Source organism: Calypte anna, chromosome 4A (genome assembly GCF_003957555.1).
Source record: "Calypte anna isolate BGI_N300 chromosome 4A, bCalAnn1_v1.p, whole genome shotgun sequence".
Taxonomy (NCBI): domain Eukaryota; kingdom Metazoa; phylum Chordata; class Aves; order Apodiformes; family Trochilidae; genus Calypte; species Calypte anna.
The window spans coordinates 25153783-25179879 of record NC_044248.1 but is presented as its reverse complement, the minus strand read 5'-3'; positions in this window follow the sequence as shown (position 1 = coordinate 25179879).

The following is a 26097-nucleotide window of genomic DNA, read 5'->3' as shown; positions in this document are numbered from 1 at the left end:
TTATAGAAAGATAACCAGCTACACAGCAACTCTTTGTGGAATGGCTTTTCATTGGAAAAAAAAAAAGGTGTTGCTGTTTTCAGGCAATATGAAACATTTTCTTCTCATTGTAAGTCAGTTATGTATTCTCCAGCTCTTCACTAAAGCACTACTCCACAGTGGGAGCTTTGTGTAGACTTGGTAATGAAGAGTCAAACTGAGACATCAGTAATAGTTCTAATTACTGTTCTAACTAATAGTTCTAATTACTGTTCTTTATACTCTTTGCTGTTGGCTTTATGTCTTGAAGAGTGTCTTTAATAGCTAGACAGATACACGGGAGATAAGCATTTTCATTTACAATTAAGCATTTTCATTTACAATTAAAAATCCAAACGAATTTACTATACTTAGGAGCACTGTCTGTTTTGGAGTTTCGAGCTGAGATTTCTGGTGTCTCTATTTTGGGGATTCCAGCTTTTAGACAGCTTACCCGTGCATAAGAGGAGAAACTTTCAAAAAATCAACCTTGTTATTATGAATCAGTATCTCATGGTCATACTATGCCTAGACAGACCTGAACCAAGGTTTTGTCTTGAAATGATTGTAGTGGCAGGTTTCTCTCTTTTGTTGACCTCCTTCAGTCTGGAGACAGACTGAAATTCTTGAGTCTCCATAGCGTGGAATACCCTAATTTCTGTATTTGTGGCTGAAAACGTCAAATTCTGAAGTACACCAGCAGCAGCACCCTATTCATGTAGGGTGTACTCTATTCTTTGTACAGGAGGATCTCCACTTCCTGAAACATGATTTCACATCTTACATTTGTCTGTTGCTTTTGCAGCTCTGCAGATGGAAGATGATTGTTTTTATGAACTTGGTGACTTTGGGCCAAAACATTCTGTACAAAGTTAAAGATTAATTACAATAGGCATAGTAATTTCTTCTTACTGGTGGATAGACATAAGGGGGAAAAGCAAAAAGTGGTACTTGCCTGAACAGTTTTGATAATATAGTATTTTTATTAAATCAGTATCAGAATTTTCCACTTTTACTTATTTAATTAGTTGTGCATAAGACATCTTTCTTCACTGTGGAGAAAGGTACTTCTATTTTAATGTAGAATTAATTACTTCCTCCTTTCAAGATTTTTCTTTCCCTTAGTTATTTATTTCCTAGGCACAATTATATTAAATCAATAAGTAAGATTTTTTTCATAAAAGTGTCTAAATGGGACCCTCTTGACTTTTCTGAAAATGGTTGGGCCATACATTTAAGTTTATAAAAGTTTTCTGAAAAAGGTATAGTATAAGCTTTTTGTACCTAATGGTATCTAAGGTTACTTGACGGCTTCTGGAGTGCATCTTTGGTATGTCCTGACTCAATGTTAATGACTATATGTATTGATTGTTTGCTTCATCTACTGCCCTTACAGAGAAAGTCAGTGCTAGCTTGAAAGGAAGGCACTGCATTCTTCAGTTGTGAGCTGTGTGCAGCTATAGTTATTCAATAGTTTAAGTGGGAAATGGAATTATTCAAATATTGTGAATGTTAATATGCCTAATTGAAATATTATTACTTATTTAGATATAAATAACAATAATTTCTAAAGAAATCCCAACATACCCCTGAAACTGATTATCAAAAAGTAATTACATTGTATTTATGGAATTACAAGAAACACCTGTGTGAGAAATTCTTGCCCTCTTCAGTGTTCCTGAATATTGCTGAAGTCAAAGGGGGTGAGCTTGGATTCTAACAGGTACATTACTCAGTCTCCACAGAAAGGAGATAGGCTTTGTAAGGGTACTTAGGAAAAGATTGTGGCCAAAGGTTCACAAGATCTGCTTTTTCAAGTTTTATCCAGTAATGCTTCTCAAGGACATTATACAATGACCCTTGTCTTAAAAGCACAGGTTTTGGATAACTATGATTTCCAAAAGAGGCAATATTCTTTTGTTCCCTCAGAAAGCTTGAACAGCTACTCTGGTCTAAGAACTACAACATCCTGAGAGCACTGAACTCTGGACACAACATGTGGTTAAAGATACTTGTATTGAGAAAAATCTAACTAGGAGGTGTCATCTTTTCTTGACACCAAATTCTGGGTGGAGAATTTGACTCGGCAGAGGACAACTTAGATTTACTGTTTTCCTCAGCCTTAAAGAGCATAGACCAAGAGCTGCCATCTTCCCAGCTGTAGTGCCTTCAGCTGCTCAGTAGCAGGGACCCTGGATAACCTGCCTTAGTCCAGCAGTGGGGCTCTTGGCCTCATTGTAACAGTCTGAGATTTTATACTTTGAACAAGTGCATTTCAGTCTTTTATCAAATGTTTGATGAAAAATCACACAAACTAGCTTCTGGGAGAAATCCAAGTCTATCCTTTTCTCAGGTAAGTGCCCTATTCACTGAGCTAGAAAGGTATGGTCCAATGAGTCTTAAATTATTTCTGCACAGTTGCACAGCTTTGAGAGGAAAATGGCCTGAAGCCTAATCATCAGGTACTCTCCTAGGAAATGACAGGCTGCTTTTTTAACATCCTAACACAGAACACGGAAATGTGTGTGAGAAAGGCCTCACACCAGCTTATTCTGTAAAAGGGTGAGTTGCACTGCCATTCCTCAAAAAGAAAGCAGTGACTTTCTGCTTTCCTGTGGAAGGAACAGATTTACATCAAACCATGTGAAGCTGTATGAATGTTGAGCTTATCTAACAAGTCCTTACAAGACCTTGCAAGGCAATAAAGTCAGCTAAAGGAAAGTGAAATTGAAAGCTTCCTCTGCCTAACACCTGTTCATGTTTCCAGATAAGAAAGCTTCGATATTTAATGCACTGCTCTGAATAAAAAAAGCAATGTGAGGATTTACGGCAACCTGCATGAGTGTTGCAGGACATTTGGAAACCTAACCACGAGGTAGAGATTTCTTTTTGAAAAATGAATGATTGAGAGTCAGCTGATGGAGTGCTGAACTTCACAGAGATAAGTCAGATAAGGATAATTAAAACTGTTGCTGGATTTTTTGCAAAATCCGATTCTTCAATACTTTAGAAGTATTTCCAATTCTTTTACTAGTTCTTTTAACTTGAGTGTGACATTCTTTACTTAAACTAAAAATATTATGAAGATAATACTGTTATATAATATTTTCTTAAGCATATTCTCTATTTACAGTAGGTAAATGAAAGTATCAATTTCCCTTGACTACGAAGTACCGGACTTAGAGGCAGGAAGAAGACAAGTATTTGATCAAGTAATGAATTAAGTGTTGTACTTTTATATCTCTGTGTGAATTTTGTCACTTTATTCTAAAGGTTCCTGTGCATTTTATGGTTTGTTATAGTAAAATATTTCAAGAGAAATAGAATATGAGTTTAAAATGTTTTTGGGACAACTTGAGGATTCATTTATATGAGAAAATCCTGCAAGAGGGTTGTACTATGTACTTACAAAATATGCATTTTGCCTTTTTGTTAGAAATATCACACATTAACCTTCCTGACTATATGCACATACATGTTAGAGAAAAAGTAATTCTGCTTCTTATATTTACAGCTACTGGATTATTTTAAAAACCTAAAATAGACTAACAGCTTCTTTTTGCTGATTACAACAGTGTTTAGTCTCTTTTCATCTTATTTTCTACTAAGTTTACATAACTAAAACTGGCAAAATACACTTTCTCACATATCTCATGTTATAGATATGGCCTCACATTTGCACATGCTGAATGTCTATGATGAATGCTATTTCTTGCCTTTTACACCCTCCCAGAATAAGATATAAGTATAATATTTTTAAAGTGTTCATAAATCCAACTTCAAGAATGCCATACCAAATAAATTATGTTCTCTCTTAATCATTTACCCTGGAAACTTTTTGCACACAAATGCCATTAAGGATAATGTAGTTACAAAAGAAAAAAATTAAATTCACAAAATAAAAAAATAAAACAGTTATGTAGATCTAAGCCATGGAAAAAACCTACAAAAAAACAAAACAAAAACAAACAAACAAATAAACCCAAAAACTACCCCCCCCAAAGAAAACCCCAAAAACCCCAAAAAACAAACAAACCCAAATACTACCCTCCAAAAAAATAACCAAAAACCCCAAAAAACAGCCAAACAACAAACTGCCTTTGATCTGTTTACACCAAGAACTAATTTGAAAAGAATTATTTTTCTTTTTTTTTTTTTTCATTACTGACATTTGTACATACTTGCTAAATTCAAACAATAAGGTTTAGGTTTGGCATATGTTGAAAATGTCATCTGCATCATATTCCATTTAAAGGAGATGGAAGGCATTGTTGGTTTTGTTCTTTTACTACAGTTACACCTTTTATAAGAGGTTCTGGTGATTCACTAAAATGCAAACACCTTCCTCTGAGATTGTTAATCCTAATTTACCCAAGAGGCAGTTTTGACCTTTTTTTCTTAATCTAGATAATACTGTAATTACTAAAGAGTCATTCCAGCCTTGTGAACGTATTTCTTGAGTGTTACTCTAATCTGCTAAAACTACAGTATCATTTCATAACTATTAAGACCACAGTGAGCTCTCAGCATGAAAACTTTCCCTATGACAAGTTTTAATTTTAAAAAAAGAAAAAACGTCAACCATACTTCAAGGAAACACAGGAATTTTGCCTGCTGCTAATCATTGCTTTGCAAATGAGACACGATACAACATCATAAAGAACCATACAGGTATTAGTCCTTTAAGGTAATGAAGGGCTACAGGTCTCTGGGGATGTCCAGAGGTGTGAGAATCTTTCTCTGTTGTAAACTTTTACGAAAATACGCAAGAAGCTTTTACACTTGAAGAAATCAGATTACATGCAAATACAAACTAGAATATTACATCTATATCAAAACTTAATTTGAAAGGATTTGGAAAGGCAGAACAGGAAAAACAGAGTTTAAACTTGCATCTTTTCAGGGATGTCCTTTTACTTCAATGCCTCATTTTGCTTAATTTATTTACTGAGTTTCAGAAAACTCCTCAGAATTCTACCTCATTGTTAGACACTTTTCTTTCCATCATAACTCAAGTCTGTCTCTATGCTACATTCTTCTTTCAGCAAGGGTGCTACAAAAACTTTGGACGTCCAGCTCCGTACTGTGCCATAGTCACATCTATCAGTATTTTGAACATTTTTATTCCAAGCATATGTAACTGTTCACAGCTGTAATTTCTCTCTCTTTTCATCTGGCCCAATCAGTCTTCCAAGTTTTCTTATTCTATGTTCCCATAAAGAGAGAAAGAAAAGTCAAACTGATACCAGCCATCACGGAAACAAAGGGATAAAGTGAAATTGCAGAATTCAAAATCTTATCTATTTTAATACCCATGTATTCTGTGACTAAGGAAATCAGTATTGTTTTGCAGTAATGGGAAGTAAAAACTTTTTATTCTATGCTGAAACATTATTTTTCCCACTTTTTATAGCTCAATGGGTGAAATTATATAATACTTAGCAGATATATATTAGGAAGCATGTTATATATACATTTTTTAAAATATTCAGAGAATGTTTAAGTAGTACATTTAGAGAAAGAAATACTGAATGCTATGGCACAGAGGAGATGATTCAAAAAGTCTTTGGAACTAGGTAGTTTTGGCATTGTCAAAATATGAATGTTGGTTGCCTAGTGCAAGAAACCCTATGAAAATATTTCATCCACTAGGAATATAGTGCTATCAAAATTCTGCATTATAACACATGGAGGAAACTATCTGTATTCATGTATTGCTCTTAGAAATGTTCTTCATCTTTGTATTTCCTTCTTAGAGCAGTCTTACGTTTATACATTTATACAATCAAAATGGGGGGAAGATTTCTCTATTCTATGGTAAATGTTCAATTTGTACCATCACCCACTGTGCACAATCACTGATAATTTCATGTGCTATTATTTGTAACCGTGTGGAACCACAATAGCACACAAAGTTTTTCAGTTGGTAGAACACAGCACAAAATACAAAACCTACTGTGAAGAATTTTTCTATGTGTTTAGAATTCCATTTTTCTAGACCATACAGAAGTTTTACACAGCTACCTAGAGCACTAACACTCATTTTCAGATATACCTCTGTTATGAACTGAAGAAAGTTATTCGTATCTTATCCTTGACAAATTCCTGACAGGTTTTCTTGAATGAGCATAAAACCATTGGATTTTGGTAGATTCAGGCAATGTGAAACTGGGTTTTGAAGATATCTTGTGCATATGTAGCTGCATTGTCACGGCTGTTAAGACACATCTCATATACAGACGTGAATATAGAGGTGAAAAGTTATTTTTAACCTTTATCCTTTACTCAAAGCCCGTGCTTGAAGTCATAGTTTAGAAGAAAGAAATTCTTTGTCTCCTTCCTTAGTCTTGGGTTGTCTTCTGACCTAAAATAATTTTTCTTTTCAAAGAGCTACTGAATTGTCAGACTAAGATTCTATAAAAAGCATGAAGATAGACACATTTTATATTTACATTGTATGTATTTTCAGATACACAATAGCAGAAGCTGACTGTTATTACACTTATAGTTAGAAAAATGAGGGCTCATTACGTTTAAGAAACAATAAAAAAAGTAAATTGTAGCAAGGTATATACTGATGAAACTAGGGAGTGCTTTTATATTTTAAAAATAAACATATGTCTGCAAAAAACAGAGTCCACTTGATTAATATCTCTTAGTGGTTTGATCTTAAGGCCACACTGATTGAGCAAACTGACCACCGACAAAGGAAAAGGAAACAAGTACACTAAATCTTGTTCTGTGATAGTTGTTCACATGAAATTGCATACACATGAAATTCACATGAAATTGCATTCAAAGAGAATAAAAACATTTTAAAAGTCAATTTTATTCCCTTATGTCCTCTTCTTTATTCAGTCCTTAGGAGCATTTGCTTATTTTGTCTCAGAGCAGTAATACTTATTAAAAAAATGTGAAAATAATAAGCATACAGTAGTTATATAATAACTCAAGATACCAGTAAGCTCAGCTATGATGGACAAACCTTTTTTTGAAACCTTTTTCCATCTGTAAAAATGCATCTCCTTTTAAATGCAAGAACACCAGATGGTTCAGCAGAACATCCATTAGTCAATTGGATAGCAGACTGAGTAATTTACTACCTGTGATGCTAACAATAGTGCCTAGATCTATGAAAATGGTCTGAACCATCTTTATACAGAAGCTGGGTGGGCACTGAATTCCAACATAAGAAAAGAAGTCTTGATAATGATGGTGTGTATCATTCTGTTCTTTCAAGAGATGATAATGATCAATGTGATTCCACCAGCATGTGTTAATGATTTAAGAAAACATTTCTGAATGTGTAGAGTTCCATTGATAAAGAGCAAATCAGTGAGGGTGGGTTGGCTCAGAGAAGAAATTAGTATCTCTATTTACATCTGAGCATTCATCTTTTGAAAGATGCAGGAATAGACTAAAATTAATTTAAATACAATCTGTCAATCCAGTGATACTCAAAAGCCAAATTAGACATACTCGTGTTCCAGTAACCTCACAATGCGGCACAGTACAGTTAAGTACATATAACAGTTATTAAAGCTGCAACCTCTGTTCTCCTTACTTTCATTATTCTAAATTCAGGAATAAAAAATAAAAAAACAAAACAAAACAGGAGAGGTTAGATATACCTTCCACTACCACTAAGGCTCCTGAACGCTTTTATTTGGGATTTGGTTAGTCCCATGACTGTTTTACAGATGAACAATAGGAACTGTAGCGATACCTGCAGGGGGGGGGGGGGGGGGGGAAGCAATATTGGATAATAATATAGAGTAATTCACATTGAGACATACAATGAAAAATCAAAATTATAACCCCATGTCATCTGTCTGTTTCCACATATATGACTTCTACTGTAGTGAACAAGCACTGTACTTACATAGCTGGTGAGGTAATTAAGATTTTGCTTTTTTTTTTTTTTCTGTGCCTGCTGGTTGATTCTAAAATTAGAGTTCAGTTTAATGTTGAGATTCACACAATGTTTCAGTTTCATGCTGTAGAGGAATTGTTGCAGTCCTGAACATTAAATCAATAGGTCTTCTGTCTTGCTAAAATAAAGCAGTTTCCCTTAGGCAAGACCCATGTTGATCCCCAGTGTAGAACTTATTATGTGGACTAAATTATGACATGTTACCTAGTAGATTATTACTGCCACATGTTATGAATACAAAGGAGTTTACTTAATGAAAAGTTCCATGTTTTACTGCCTTAGATATTGTAGGATCAATGTTAGCTTGGGACAATATAAGCCATTTGTATTAAAATATAAAATTAAAAGACTAATTAGACCAAATTGAATCATGGAAAATTACTTACAAAAATATATTTGAAAAATTAGATTTGAAGATATTGGTTGTGCATGCATATTAAAATGTTTCTGTAAGAAAAGCAAGAGGAAGAAACGGAGGAATGGAAAGATTTGCAGCTAGAAGCAAGCTCTCATGCTAAACACCAAATCTAGCAGAAACTGTTGTGCAAAGTGCTTACCACAATCAATAACTTTTAAAGAATAAGGCCCTACCAGAGTAAATGATTACTTCAATTGCAATTAAAATAGTACTTTAGGGGAAACAGACTGGATTCTTCATACTGTTTCTCCAAATTGGAATTTTGACTGTACTGCTTTCTCTGAACACTACTAAAACTGCACTATCACCCCTCGAGTTTTGTCTCAAATGTGTTTATTTCTGGGAAGTCTGAAGTGAAGAAGATAAAGTAGCATGGAGAGAAGAGGGTACAAAAGCAAAACTACCCTTAAGAAATGGAAAGACGCTTCAAGGAGAGAAGTACTGCAGGAAGGTTGTTGTCAATCAGCAAAAAAATTACTGAAAAGGAAGCTTTATGATGGTGGAGTAAGACATAAAAGCTGATTTGGTGTGGAAATTATCCTCTTCTAAAATCTAGAGACTATTCATAATCAGAAACTGCTATAACACTTCTACATCTTTTCGTGTTCTATTTAAGAAGTAAATTGCAAAACAGAGAAAATTATCCATAGGGATCTATTGATTCCCTATGGAAAGGGAATCGTTTCAGAGGAAACAATGCACATCCTTAGCAAAAACAAAACTAAGGACAAAAGAGGTCACAGGAAGTTGTTCTATCAATGGGAGAAAAAGTATTATAATTTTACAGTTGAAATAACTCACATTTTTAAGCATTTTACAAATTCTACAAGATATTATGCCAGTGTTTGATTCTTACATGTTACATATTCAAAGCATTCAAGAAAACATTGGACTTACACTTACTGCTTCATCAAATTAAAGTACATGAAATGAAAACAAAATATTGTTTTAGTTCAAATCAAAACTGTTAAGAGGCTGGATATTCTCCGTTAAGATGACCTTAAACAGCCACATACAGAGAGGCCTTTAGTGCTTTTCCTGTCTCTACCTCCTAAGCAATTGTAAACGCAGTGTTAGTACTGGCCCAACATCATACCTGTGACATCCATTCTAAATTAGTGACCACTCGTTGTCATGCAAGGAGCAACAGTGAATGGATTCAAATCACACTGTCTATTTTTAGTAGAAGCAAGTCTAAAAACATTTTCCTCCCCTTGTTCCTCTCATTTTAAGTTACATTCAGCAGTAGACAATTCAAAGTTATGACTGATTTTCCAATTAAATGTAATCATTTTACCTGAGCTTCACAAAGTTCTTTATTTGGTAACAAAGAGAATGTGACACATTTTGTGTCACATTCTGTGATTCCTTTCATGCTTTATTTTTGTTTATCTTTGAAACAAAAATGAATATATTGTACAGTATTTTGCTATCAGACTATAACATTCTCCGTATTATATAAAACTTAGTATCATGAATCCTGGGCTACACTAACTATGCCAATTGTATGCATGAACAACCTCATTTAAGTCAATATCATTATTTAGATTGAATTTACAGAAATATTTGGAGAATGAGAGCCACAGACCACAAATCTTACTGAACATAAGTCTCACAAACATTTGCTTTTCTTGCTGCCTTAATTGACCACTATCAGCTGAAACGTGAAGCTGGCAATACATACCATCATGTTTTGAATAATGAACAGAACATACTAAACTCTCCAGCATTTCTATTTCTCCTCCATGAGCAAAACTCTTAAACAGAAGTTTTCCACTTTTTACTTAAAGCAAAGTATAGTGTTTGAGCTCAGCATAAAGTTGCATTTAAGTCTTTAAAATCCTAAAGAATGTTCCCTATGCAGAGAAAATGTGCTGCCTTCAGCTTCTTTTTATTGGATGGTTATTCTTTCTCACTCCTGATGCTTGACTTCTAATTGTTTTCTGCCCATTCTGTGAAATATTATACTTTTATATAGAAATGCTAGAGATCATAAATAGGCATCAACTCAGTAAAGGCAGATACCAGGTCCATGAGCTGTTAACAGAGAAGGAATTACTACTTCAGTAAGATGTTGTGTCCATGTCATGTCTATTCTCATAGCCTGGATAATTTATGGTCAGAACATAAGAAAAAATATATTTTCTTTTAAACATAAAGCTTTATTGTAATATTCTAGTCCTTTTTTCATATAATCTATTTTTTCCTTATTCTAAAAGGACAATATTTCTTCATATCTTGTTAACAACAAGGTATTACAACTTCAGTATGATTTCATAAAATGACTGGGCTGGGATTGCAGTTAGACTCTGATCAGGATTATGCAGGATCAATAGTAACATGCTTCAAAATGAAAGAGGTTTCAGAATTTCACTCCATAATCTCATTAAATACTTCAGAAAGACTCTACCTGTTCAGCTTCACCTTCATGGATTACTGTTTACATTAATTCAATTTCTTCACAAAAGATATCTTTTACTACCAAGCTATCCTTAATTGATTTTTAAAGTGTATTCTAATGAACTTTTCTCAGATAACCCTTAACAGTTTAAACAGGTTAAATTTTAATGTCATTTATGTTGGAAAGGTGTTCAAAATATTGCACTATTAAATATTTAATGACATAATTATAGAAAATTTAGCTATTTCTAAACTAGACTCAGGAGGCCAGAGATATCATTCCACACCAGTTCTTAAGCTGTTAAACAGGTCTACTGAGATCTGTACTCTTTTTCAAAATTTAATAATATGGTTTAGCTTGCTGCTAACTTTGCAAAATATAGTATTCTTGCAAAGATGTAACTGTTAATTAAAAAGTCTCATGTGAGCGTGAATGGGTTTCATGGTGGTGCTTTTTGTTCATGTTTGTATTATGTAGGAAAATTTGGAGTATTCAAGTATTTGTGTAATCATAAACATAATGTATATAGAAGACTGTAGTCCATCCTAACTATTGCATAGAACTACAAGAAAGTCCTGTTTACATGTAAATGCCTTCAGTGTCTTGTATCTGTGATATCATTTTCACTTAAAGAATTAATCTATGATGCTTGCCCATCATATAGTTCAGTAATAACACTTGTACTGTAACTCTGGTGAAGTATTCATTTTTTGAAACATCTGCAGACTGTGTTTATCAAGTACCCAAAAGCAGGGAAAAACTTATTGCAGATGACTTAGAATTGAGGACTGTGAATTCATTTGCTTTAAACAAAGCTTCCAATTTTCAGTGTGAGGTGGAAACTGGCAAGCTGTTAAAAGAAATCAAAGGACTACAGCTGTGTTATAAGCCCTCAATTTCCTTTGAAGTGAAGAAATATAAAAAACACCTACAATTATAGTATAAGAATGTGATTTAAAAATGTGTTGTCACCTAAGTTATAGCAATTATACTAGAATACAGAAACAAGTTTTATACATTACAATGATTATTAAAGGAGAAGAGAGAGATTAAAATGGTTTCTTATGTCATCTCAAAGCATGCTTTTAAAACACTGAATTTTCTTTGAAATATTTTTCAAAATAACAGTTCACTCTCTAGGTCCCACATAACTATGTTGAAGCATAACTCAAATATAGTATTTGTAAGACATGTTATTGATAACTCCTTTCACATTTCTCCCTTAAACTTTACAGATAAAAACATCATTATTGTTATTACTATTACTATTTATTACTATTACTATTATGACTATTATTACTATTATGACCATTATTAGTACTATTACTGGTGGTGGTATAAATTTATTTAGATGATTTCTCCTATTGTAGATTCTTTCAGATCCATCCCCTGCTAAAAGCTGTGATTTGTAATGCACTACTCTGAAAATAATAGCCCCAAACACTATTTTAATCACTCTTCAGGGAAGTATTAAAGTGAAACAATGAATATTATATAGAATAAAATGCAGAAGTCATGGGATTAGAAAAATTTCATTATTTACAAACAACATTTTCCTCCTTTAGTATTTCTTGGTCTCTGATATGATCTTTGGATTTTAGAGGATTTTAGAGCATTTACATGTAAATAAAGGTTGCAGATTTAAAGAAATAAATAGTTAAATCAGTAAAACAATTTACATGTGCTTAATATTCTGCCGAGAAATATATACTAATTAATAATCTATTGTCAACTGCAAATACAAACAGAAGCCTAAGGAGTCTCTGAAAACTCAATTTCTCAGAAATACTAGAATTAAAAAAATGAAAAATATTCTTTAAGTTTTACAACATACAATTCTCTATAAATTTTACTCATATTCCTATTGCTTATACTTTATTATAACTGAAATCAGTATTTTTCAAATAATTTTGATTATTTCCCCCATATAATCTTTGTGAATACCGAAATGAAACAACTCAACCTCTTCAGAAGGAAATGTAACTGAGAATATATGTATAGTACATATACGAATAACAATCGTATGATTCAGAACTTGGTGGCATGGGCAAGAAATGTACATATCTGTCTGTAAAATGAGTGCACCATTTTTAGTGCTGGAAGTCAGATAACCCTATACAAATGTCCATGATAATTGAAATAATATGTGGTATATAAAAGGATAAAATATATCACCAAACCAATAGCTTCATCAGATTTATACCTCTGATAATGCTGCAGTCCTGTGGTTTAGAACAGATAAGCTGATGACAATCTGCAGAGTTTTTTCATCATTTTTAGATTCTCTGCAAAAATTCCATTTGTAATACAGCTTTCTCTTCCTTGCTTCAAGGCAATGCTGTGCAGATCAGAATTTTTGCCTGGAAGGTTTAGTAACAAGGCAAAAATGATGAAAACATTTGGATGTGAAATTCTGTTTCTGTTGGAATGTGTTTCCAGCAGCAGAAATTCTTCCTCATGCAAGCATATAATGTATTTGATAAATTAATAAAAATTCCCCAAACAGAATAATTTGCAAGTAAAATATGGAAGATTCCTTCTTTGGGGACGAAGACTTAACAAAGACAATATTGCTCTGGATTTGTTAGTAATTAAGATCCATTTGCCTGGAGTTAACAAAAACGTCCATGTAAACTCATATATTTTATATCAAAAATTTCTAGAGAGTAAATGAGAAATTTGGGTATTGACACAGAAATAACATCTCTGTGTTAGAAATGTAGAAGCTTCAGAATCCTTTCATATTTTGAGTTCCAGCTGTATAACTGCACTAACAGTTCTGTAAAATACATTTTAAAAACATCATGAATAAGATGCTGGCAAAAGTTAAGGCAGTCTTACTACCCACAATGACTCATTAGTCTTAGATTTATTAGAATCTTTTGGAGTCTATGAAACAGGAAACACAAGAAATATAATTTGCTCTGTTTTACTTTCATATAATACTTTTGTTTGCCTGTTTTGTTTTTAATCTATGGACCCAGGAATGAGCTCTAGTGTCAATGAAAAAGTGATGATTTGTATGTCTCAATATATTAAATGTAAGATTTTGATAAACATTTGATAATTGCAGACTATTCCTTTTCCTCGTATTCAGTGGATCAGAAAACAACTGAATAAACAAGACAAAGAACCAATATTGCAATTGATCATGGAATCATAGAATCATGAAATGGTTTGGATTTGAAGAGACCATAAAGATCATCTAGTTCTGTTCCCCTGCCATGGTCAGAGACACCTCCCACTAGACCAGGTTACTCAAAGCCCCATCCAACCTCACCTTCTAAGTCTTACAGCAATGGGGCATCCACAGCTCCCTGGCAAACCTATTCCAGTTTCTCCACCCTCATACTAAAGAATTTCTTTATATCATGTAACCTAAATCTTCCATCTTCCAGTTTAACACCATGACCCCTTGAGCTAGTACTGCATGACCTTACAAAAAGTCCCTCCTCACCTTCCCTGTTGGCTCCTTGGTACTGGAGGGCCACTGTAAGGTCTCCTCAGAGCATTCTGTTCTCCAGGATGAATAGTGCCAACTCTCTCAACCTCCCCTTGTCTATTGATAGAAAATAAAAAAGCAGAATTTACAGTGGGGAAAATGAATAAATACATAAAGCAGGCCATGTTATTTCAGACAAAAAGTATTTGCCAATCCAGACAACTACAAACGTTCATGAGAACAAAAGGATGGCACTGCTGATTTATAAAGCACAAATATGGCTTTTGATTTGTAGTCAACAAAGGAAAGTAAATTATAAATGAGTGATCAAGATTATATATCTGGAAATAGAAGAACTGTTAGCTACTATGGAAGAAATCACCAGATTTGAACATGTAGCAAAACAGGAACATGTAGGACTCCAGTCCATGTAGCACATTGACAGCTGATGAGGAAAACCAAACCATAGTGTCTCCTGACAATAAACATAAAAGTATGTGTGAACTGGGGAAGACCTGAGAAGAAGTTTAAGACTGGGCAGAAGTCTAACTTCTAAAGAAACACTCTTTTTGCCTTGCTTCCTCTACTGCCCAAGAAAAAAGACAGCAATATAAAAATTTCTGCAGAGCAGCGTAAACATAGTATGTTAAACTGAGCCCACTGTATGAGAACATTAAACTTTCAGTACTTTGCTACAGTTTTTGTTTTATTTATAAAAATATTTCTGAGATCTAAATTATTAAAAGCAGGAGAAAAAAAGTCAAAGGTTTTTCTTTTTGACATTTTGGATAGATAGGAAAGTTCTGCAGATGTAAAGAAAGGTAAAGTAGTTTTTTGGATAGTGATTCTCCATTTTTTTTATCAAGTCCACAGGGAAAGCTACAATTTTTCCCAGCTTGTTCTTCAGATGTTGGGATACTGCAATTATGGCACAACTCTGGGCTAAAAAATAGGAAGTGCAGTGAAAAACTACCTCATCAGAGCCCTCAAGGAAAGAGCTTCACCAAGCTTTTACAACAACATTACACAGTCCCCCAAAATTACTGAATACATTTATGTGTTCGTTTTGACATATTTTTAGTTTAGTGAACTAGAAAATCCGATTTTCTGTAAGTAACAGTCAAGTAAAACAGTGTAATTCCTGCATTTTCCAAATGTGTAAGATTATCTTAGCGGTGATATTTCCAGTGAGAGTGAATGACAGAACTAGGAATCCTAACTTCAGTTCTTTCAGGTAAAATAATCAAAAAAATCTATCAGGAATTGAAAAGCTAGTGTTAATACATTTTGTTCACTACACAGGACACTACTGTACTAGAAGAAACAGCTCTACTGGGCTGACCAAAAATTAAGTAACGAAACAATGCCCTTTTTTATTTGGATATCCTGTGTTGATATTTGATACTATTGTGGTTTGATGTTGTTTGATTCCATTTCCCCACAACACACATGCTACATTTTAAGGTGCATTTTATATTTAACTGTGTGACCACAGCTGCTATGGTAAGTATGAAGGATTTTTTTCTGCTTCAGTCTTACTAGCTCAAGAGATATATTTTCTTCTAGACTTAACTATCATCTCAAAAGGACTAAAAGTCACCATTTCACAACACAGTTCGGTAGGAAGTTTAGCTCCCTGACTGTAAATAATTTTGTTTTAACATTCATGATTAACAGTATTGTAATTAAAGCCTAAGTATATTTCTCTTGTAAACCTTATTTAAAGAATTTTATATAAATCTCCAGTTACCATAATTATTTCTCTAAAGTAATGTAATTTCGATTTCCTGTACCATCCAACTTGCCATTCAACCTTTCAAACTGGACTGATAAAACAAATATTTTAGATAAAGTTCCAGCATTAGAACTGAGTATGTAATTTTAAGCCTAATTTAGTAAATTGTAAATTAAAACCCATTGATCTCACTCCATAAGAACACAAACTGATTATAGCCAGCATGTATTAGAAGGTTCAGTAACACAGCAGGCTATGATACATTATCATATATCAAAGGAAACTTCTTAATCTGGTCTCAAATTTAAGTATTCATAGTCCAAATAACTTTAGGAAAAAAACCCAATTCTATGTGTAAGTGGGTCTCCACCTCACCACCCTGTCAGATATAAAAATTAATTGTGGTCTTTGGTTTAAAGAAATGCTTATCAAACATTTTTAGTATTTTACAGATAATAATTTTCAATTTGAAATCAGTTAATTCAAAGAAAATAAAGAAGGAAAGTCTTCTGAAATTTTAAATTATAGTCTCATGCTGGTCCACACATGAACACAGGTGTTAATGTGGAGTTCATCTGCCATTAGTCACCACTGTTTGATTATTCCTGCTTTTATATCATCCTTTTTCACTCAGCTATCTCTGACTCTATAATAAGTTACAGTCTTCTCTCACAGTATTGATCTCTGTTGCTGTTCTTGCATTAAGATTGTAAGACTGCTCTGTAATTCCACACTGAGTATAAAATTAGTGGTAAATACAACTGAGACGTCAAGAAGCTTCATACCACATGACACTCATTTATCAAATTACCACTAGTTTTTGTGAGTATTGAGTATTGAGTGTCAGGAGCTACACAATTGTAGATGATTTGAGAGTTGCGTCTTGGAGACCTGTGTCTTCCCCAGCATGATGTTGCTGGAACAAACAACAGAAGAGCTTTTTGAAATATCTTACCAGAAAAGTGAAGTCTTACCATTGAGTAATTATTTAGAAGAATTCTTATCCATAATATCATATCATAAAACACACTAAGTTTTGGAGACATTGTGTTAACAAATTTCAAGTACCAGCATCACTAACTAAATTATTCTATGATGATAGTTGCTGCTGCCCTGCCCTCACACTCCTCTGGGATGGCTGGATAAACTCCAGGATCCTAGCTTCTAATTCTACTATGTTGCATTACTTTGGCTCTGCCAAGAATTGACAAAATAACAAATATAAATAACTTAAAACAAAGCCAGCTTTCAGAATGCAGCAATGTTTCCCAGTCAACCAGAACTGATAGAAGGCATTACTTGTGAATCCTGCTCTGCCTCACAAAAACCTTAAACTAAATTAATGAGCTGGGTTTTGTGCTTTCCAAACAGGGTATTAGACCATATCTGCAATTTTTCTTTCCTCTGTCTTCCACTATAATCACTGTCTTGCTAGGATAGTTCTTCAGTCTGCCATTCTTCATCAAGAACAGCTTTTCAAGCACTTTTAACCATTCTTGTGATAGTGGCAGTCTTATGTGAGATAAGACAAAGCAGGGCTATATGTTATCATTATAATGTGGGCACTTGACTGAATGTCACTAGAAGAGTTCTCTTGCTGCCTGCATGTAGACATTTGGTACAACAGCCTAAAATCATAGATCTCACTTCGGAGTCCTACAGAGGAGTCTAGTGGTAGATATGCAATTTGTCATCACTGCACTCTCGTCCTCTAGGGAAAAAAGCTTCCTACTGCTTGATAATATTTCCCAGGACCTTGGACATGACTTTCAGACAAGGCATTAAATACAATTTGAAAAAAATTGTTAAGTGTAAATTATCTGTGATCATCAAAAATTTTCATATTGAATGCTCTTACAGAAATTTGCTATGCAATAAAAAAATTGATATTTGGTGGCAATTAGATAAAAGTAAATAGCATATCCTTGATGTGTATATTAGTTTTTATCGGAGAGGAGGGACAGAGGAAAAGTCCCACCCTTTTGGGTTGAAGAGGGAATGAAGACCATGTATTTGATTGCCAGCTTAGGGAACTAAAATCAGCTAGTTGAGAAATAACCACCATCCTGTTCGGTTAAGTGGGAAGATCAGTACCAAAGACTCAGTTGGCACCAAAAACTGGCAGAATGGTTTAATTCTATGTAAAGTTCACTGGCAGGTTTACAGAATGATGTGTAAAATATTTTTAAAGGTCACAAGGAAAGTCAGGAAACCTATTTTAAAAACCCCACTTCTTGGTTGTGCAAAGGCACATTTTTGGAACTGCTCAATAGTAATATGTAACAAAGTTCCTTCCTTACCATGTGTGGGAGGAGACCTTTTTGCTCTCTGTAACAACGTGAGAGGAGGATATAGCAAAGTGCATGTTGCTCTCTTCTCTGAGGTAACAAGTGCTATGACGAGAGGAAACAGCCTCAAGTTGTGCCACAGGAGGTTCATATTGGATATTAGGAAATATTTCTATATTCTGATGGGTCATCAAACACTGGGGTCATCAAACACTGGAACAGCCTGCCTAGGGAAGTGGTGGAGACACCATCCCTCGAGATATTTAAGAGTCCTGTAGATGTGGTACTTATGGACAGGATATAATGGTGGACTTGGCAGTGTGCTAGGTTGGACTTGGTAATCTTGAAGGTCTTTTTTAACCAAAACAATTTTACAACTCTGTGTTTTGTGACAGAAAACTTTTCCTTTTACAATATACTGAAGACCATTTCTTTTGTTTGAATATTTCTTTGTACATGAAAAAGAAGGGACAATTTTAAGTCCTTTCAAAATCTAGAGGAACCATTTATTATTAGTTTGAGCTTATCTGTATTAGATTCTTGAAGTGATATAAAAAGTGTGTGAAAAGCTAAGTGTGAGCAACAACATCTAAAATCATTTGAAGAATAAGATACTTTCCATGAGATAAGGGATAATTACAGTATATATTTACACAGAAGTTTAAACACCTACTAGCATTTAAATTCTGTACTTTTTACGGAAAGCATCTATTTTTACAAACTACAAACCAAAACATACAAATATGTGTTTTACACACATATACAGAACACTTGTCACTTTGTCATTTGAAGCTAATTTGAAGCATGTAATGAATTTATACTTGGGGTAAGAAACAAATACTGAAAGTGAAACCCTGAGGCACAGTTAATAAGATTGTTTCATGTAAGGCTATCTGGTAATATAATCTTCTATAATGAGAATACTCTGTGGTAATCCCTTCACAAATTAAATTAATGAATTATATACATTCATAACACAAGAATACAGAACAAAAATATGCTCAAACATTTTAAGGTTAATATGAAAGTATTTCTCTATGCCTTTATGGCCAAATTGTTATGTATATTATAATGTATTGCATTAAATAAAAGAAAAACCAAGGAGACCCGCAGGAAATAAAATTCTTCCAAGAATAATACACTATCTTTGTAAGTATTCTGAAAATTTTAATTAATAATAAAAAAGCAATAATTATTTCCCAGTCTGCTGAAAGGACACAGGAGAAGCGAGAGTAAATTACAATAAGGGGTCACTTCACTTTCAACTCTATCAATCAGAAATGGAGGTAGGTGGGAGCTTTAAAATGGTAGCTTATTTGGAGGCAAGCAGGAATACAAATAGGACATTACAGGTTTAAACCTTTTTATCTATTATGCCATTTGCTATTATGAAAAATGAACATAGTTTCTTTCAGCCACTTCATTGTTTTGCTATTAGGAAGTGTATCATAGAATTGTAAAATCATTAGGGCTGGAAAGGACCTCTAAAATCACAAAGGCAATCATCAACCCAACAACACCAGCCAACTAAACCATGTCCTCAGCTGTTACATACACACATTTTTTTAACACCCCAAGAGACACTGACTCCACCACTTCTCTGGACAGCCTGTTCCAATGTCTGACCACTCTTTCCATAAAGAAATTTTGCCTAATGTCCAATCTGAATCTCCACTAGCGCAACTTGACACCGTTCTCATCACATCACAAGTTTCATAGGAGAAGAGACTTAGGCACACCGTGGATGAGGAGACCTGGGCAGCTGTGTGTTTGAGTGGCAGCACTGTCTGGGTCATCTCCTCCCTTCTGGCAATGGCTTTCACAGGATTGAAAACCACAGCTAGGTCCTCCTCTGGTAGGGGATAACCACCAGTAGAGTTCTCAGCCAGGGAGGACTGTGCCCTGCCTGCCTTCCCTGCCCAAGTGCTGCTCTATGTTTTTCTGATGTACCATGCCTTGTTTGTCACCCTTATCACAACGGTCCCTGGGGGCTTCTCTTGTCTGTGAGGGGGTTTGGCTGCTGTCATTGGTGTCCCCCCTGCCCACTCCAAATCAGAGCCCCCAATCTTCAGGAGTTTACTCTCCTCTCTTGCACGTTTGCTGCAATTTTACCACGTCAGGAAGGGTTCTCTTGGCACTATCCTTCACCTCAGTAGCTTCCTGTAGAGGGTACCGGGTACACTGTGGTACAAATTTTGTGACACTCTTGTGTTTACTTCATTGGTAACCCTGAAGAATCAGAAGGAGACATAGCATGAAGTGTACCTCTTGTAAATTTTCTTTAATAACATTCAATGGTGCATTTAATTGCCATAAAAGCGGGAGCCAACATACTGTGACTATTTTGACTCACCTCCAGTTCTCTCTTACAGGGAAATATATTGTGGCATTTTTGTTTTTCTTGAACTAATTGCACAAGAGCATTTCTGCCTTGTTAGGTGATGCTTTTTCTCTGCCTGTTTCCATCAGACTGATCCAGAAGTTTAGATATAAGAAACTTTTTCCCCAGGACAACAGAGGCATTTGCCCATTAAATGAGTTAATTTCCCCTGCACTGGAAGCATTTGAAATACCATTTAATCTGGCTTTGAATAACTTAAACCTAAACATTAAAATGTTCTGCATCATATAGCCCAAGTCTGAATCTAACGGAATTTTTTGGTTCCTAGAGTACAGAATCCCCTTGCTTCTCCTTGTCTTGTCCTTAGCTACCAGGGAACCCATGGTCTTCCTTATGCAGCCGGAGAGCCAGAAACAAGCAGAATCCCTGCTATTTAGCATCCCATTCAAGAGTCTCTCTGTGTTGATGTCATCACCCTGCCTTTGCAATATCTTAGGTCCTCTGGTGACTGCTTGATCAGACAACAGTGCTTGGTACTACATAAAACTGGAAGATTTTAAGAATACCTAAGTGAAAGAAAAAGTAGTTAATAAAAACAGCACAGAGGGACAGTAGAATAGAATATATAGGAGACAGTGACAACTTTTTTATGTGCCAACTTCCATAGAATTTGATGTGTTCAGTCACTTTAGAGGGCAGTTAGAAAAAGCTGACTGTAACACTGCAAAATGGACATGAAATGAAAGATTACATGGAAGGAAAATTGTGAAATCTGAGAGTGGCCCTGAATTTTGACTTCTCTAATTGGGTCTTTTCTAAAGCTTTCGGCATGGTAGAATACCATCTGAAACAAGGCGGTAGACCAAAGCCACTGCTTTCAGACATTGGCATTGTTAAGGGAATGCCAAAGGATTCTAAAATGAGAAATTTCACCATGTAATCATGACACCAGAGAAGAAAGATTCAAGTCAGTAAAAGCATTATAGTGAAAATGAATCAAATTAAATTACTCCAAACTAACATCAGCCTGGTCTATTGGATGGACTGCCTGTCAAAGCACATTAAGTATGCTCCTGGAACATGTCCTCCAGTTTAGTTTCTTCCCAGAATTCAGTGCATGTGCTCTGCAGCTGCTGGGTGATGTGAAACAAAACACAGTTAAGTAAGATGGTGGAGACATTTGCTTCATAATTGCACTCCTAATCACAGCTAAAACATGACTACAGACACACCCCCAGGACTGCTGAAGAACGCTCAGTCAGGTTTCTGATTTTAAAACACTAATAGAAAAGGAAAAAAACCACAGCATTATAGTACAAGGAAGTAACTGACTTGATCCTCCCCTGCGATTACAGAACTATTCTGTAGTCAGTTGTTCCTAAATGCTACATTAAGCAATTTTTAGATCTCTAAAGCTGACTACTAAGCCAATTTTTGCATATTTTTTTTTTTAAAAAAAGAATCAGTCAACAGTATTAATTTCAATTAAAGCAGAAGGATTCTAAGAATTTTTCTTGTCTATAAAAGGATGTTTATTATGACAATATTCTCCAAATAGCAAAGGAAAGGACTAAGCAGACATTCTGTGTTTCTAGAGTCTATGGCATTCATAGCAATTCTTCATCATGATTGCAGATAGTACTTGTATCAAGTGAACTCAATAGTCTGCAGATCATGTTCTTATTCAGTCCTTGACAGCAGCCTGCTGAAATAGTGAATTCTTAGGATGTGGTAGAAAATGGTAAGACCTGTCTACTCAGCTTTCTTATTTACTGCCTGTTCTATAACAGTGAAATCATAGTAAGTAACAAGATTTCTCCTTCATGGAATCACAGAATTATCAGAGTTGAAAGTGACCTCTAGAGATCACCTAGTCCAACTGTCCCACTAAAGCAGGATCACTTTGAGTACATTACACAGGCCTGAATCCAGGTGGGTTTTCAGTATCTCCAGAGAATGGGACTCCACAACCTCCCTGGGCCCCCACAGCCTCCTTGGGCAGCCTGTTCCAGTGTCTTGTCACCCTCGTAGTAAACCAGCTTTTTTCTTATGTTTAAATAGAACTTTGTATGATCCAGATTATTCCCATTGCTCCTTGTCTTGTCACTAGAAATTGTTCAGGAGGGTCCAGCTCCATCTTCCTTGCACCCACCTTTGGATAATTGTAGACATAGAGCTTTCACTATCCAAACTAATTCAGTTTGCCATGAAACAAAATAGCTGCCTAAACCAATTACATTTTAGTTTAATTTCTGTCCCCTTGTAACCACTCAAAACATGTAATAAAAGTTGTCAATAAAACATAAAATATGTTTATAAAACATAGCATCTGTAAATGACAAAACAGTAAAAAAAATGTCTCTAAGTAATAATTAAGAATAATTTTGTATCCCCCTGAAATATGGTTCATCCCGGTATAATTATGGGTTAAATAATTACAGATACCTCTGGTCACGGTTGTAGTTACTGATTGTTGCCTTAATTCTTCTTGAACTTACAGAGTGGCCAGAAACAGGACTGTATCTCAGTTCTCAGTGACTGTTACAATAAAGCAGACATGATAAGATCAAATATATGTCTTACAGCAACTGGATAGCCATTCCAACAAATTGAATCTCCTTAGGACAAACAAAAAAGAACTGGCACGCCTATGTTTCTTTAAAATGAACTCATGCTGACATTACAAAGGCTTAACCCCACTTGCAGATGTTTCTTCTCTGTATGAAATTAAATCAGAAAAGTGGGGTTTTGTTACAGTGTTCAACTTGATGACTGATGTCACAAGACTTCTTGATTTTCATAATAGTACAGCAGTCACCTAACAGGCACTTTGCTGGCCCTTTATCTGCTTGATATCTATATATCTGAGAAAATTTTCATTGTTGTGCAAACCATAATATTTACACTCATGGCAATGCACATTTACTGATAAAATGGAAATCGTATACACTGTGCCAAAACCTGACACTGTAAACGCAAAATGAACTGAAATTGCCTTCTGCTATAGTTACCAGGAAGCATTGGTGCCTTTAGCATGTTTAGCTAGATTTTCAGTGCTGCGGGGTGACTTTTGTCTCATTCTTGTGCCCACCTCTTTGGATGGGATCTTTGAATTGCATTCCCTAGAAGGAGTCTGGCAATGCCACCAGCCAGAACTAAAACAGAAAGATCATCAGCACACTCAACAAAGTAGAAAGAGTGAAGCATTTGTTTAGGATGATGGTAATAAAGTGTATTATCTAAATAGGTCAAAACTCTACAGTCTAGGTTGATCAAATTTTCAGTTTCAGAAACACTTCCATGCTGGATTATTCTCTTTAATACTCTTGGGAAAGACTCTGCCTCCCACTGTAATAAAACAAAACTAAGCTCATTCCATAACTGTCTGGACATTACCTTGGGATCTTGGCTGGCTTCCTGCCACCCTGAAATGAAGATGAAGCATCTGCTGTGCCATTACCAGCCTTGGCACATGTATCCCTTAAGAAAGGATATTGTGACATAACCAGTGGAGCACAAAAGCCCTTACTGACTTAAAGACCCACAGGGCTATTGCCATCTGCTTATTAATTAGGTGCACTGGTTACATATGGAATGAACCAAGCTGTTGGTAGCTCAGTCCAGCAGAGTATTATGGCTATAAAGAAAATTTTTTTCAAGAAATAGTAAATGAGTGTCCTTGTTTGAACTTCCCAGTATAAGACCTCCCAATTTTCTAAATCCAAATCATTATTCTACTTCTCTCCTAAAATGCCCTCTGTTCCTCTGATAAGACCTCTGTTACTGTCTTTCTGTAAAATGTATATTTCAGGGAATGCCAGTATAGGGGAGATTGATAATTTAAACTTCATTCCTCATATTTTCATGTTTTTGTTCACTATGACTTGACCATGGTTTTATTTTTTTGCTTTTTTTTTTTTTAATCAATCAAGATCATCATTATCCCTACCATAGAATCTTCTACTGAAACCAATCATTCAGAAAGTAAAAGGTAAAATTTCATAAGAGCATCTTCGTATATTTCAATAGGTATCATTATATATTGTTTGCACAGTTCACATTATACCCACTCTATATCTTACATCTTGGAAGAAAGGATCCTCTACAGAAGAGAATGTATCTTAACTCTGGAGTCTTTCAGGAGTACCCTTTAGGTGCACCAATAAGTAGGCTGTGGGAATCTCCATTTGGCCCTTTCCCTCTCTGTGTCTATGCCTCCATTTGGACAGAAGGTAGATCATAGAATCAAAGAATCATGTAATGGTTTGTGTTGGATGGGACTTTTAAACATAATATAGTCCAACCTCCATTCCATGGGCAGGGACATCTTTCACTAGTTACCAAGTATATCTCTATACTAAGAACGGCTACATTTTTTCTTTTAATATTTTAAATAGCAGTGTACTTCCTTACAGCACCTCACTGGATAAATTGTTTCGATCCTACATTATTGTTCTGTAATTCCCAAGGTACTTCCAATAAGTGTACTTCTACCTCTAGAAAAATAACAATAATGTGGCAAATAACATAGAAAACATATCATGGCTTGGCTTCGCTAACAAAGATTTAAGAAAGGCTCTACCCACGCTTGCTGAAAATGTGGGTTCACCCTTCCAGCCTGTGCTGTGGCTTTTTTAGGTGAGGCACAGTGTGCATGGAACTGGCCTCACCCTTTACTCCTAAGGTTTATCTGCCAGGGCCCAGCACACTTGGATGGTGACAGAGAAGTCTTCAGGACGTAGGTTTAGTTAGAGTTTACTTCTCCTGGATGGATGGCCTTACAGGGCTAAGTGAGCTCCATCTGCCCGGGTTTGGAGTTGGAGTTGTCCTTCTCCTAGGATAGTTGCCTGAAAGCTACTGAGCCCCTCCTGCCCATGGACACACTTTGTCTGACCCTTCAGTTGTGACCTGTCTGGCATGGGAGACCCTACTGGAGGCATCTGCCCTCACCAGCAGAGCTCCCAACCTCACAAGGACACGCAAGCTCCTCCCCCACGACAAGGGGGTGCCTGTGGAGAGCACAGAAAACATACATGTTACTGTAGAAACCCCTAGGCAGTTCCTCCATAATGAAGGCAATCTTAATTATTTCAACATAAATGAGTTCCATCATCCAAAATTGGGTAGCTTAAAATTCTTAAAAGTGTTTCTTGATTATCACACTGTCCTTTTCCAGGGAAGACAGACTGTACTGATCCATACTGCTACTTACAGAGTATCTTTATTTGCAAGATTTAAAGCAGTTCCATGGACGCTTGAGCACAATAGAAGGAATCATGCAGTGCTGCAAGTTTAAATTTTAAAGCTCTATGGAAATGAATTGCACATATGGATTGAATGTACACTTTTAAGCTTGAGAAATAATCTTTCATAGAGCTGCTTATGATAGAGATGTTGCTGCTCCAGAGTGTTAATGTGAGATAATATGAGTCTATGGGAGTTAACACTGCTGTGGAAAGGAATGACACAAATAAAGGAAAATTACTAATACACAGACAGAGGTCTTTTCTTTGTAATTAGA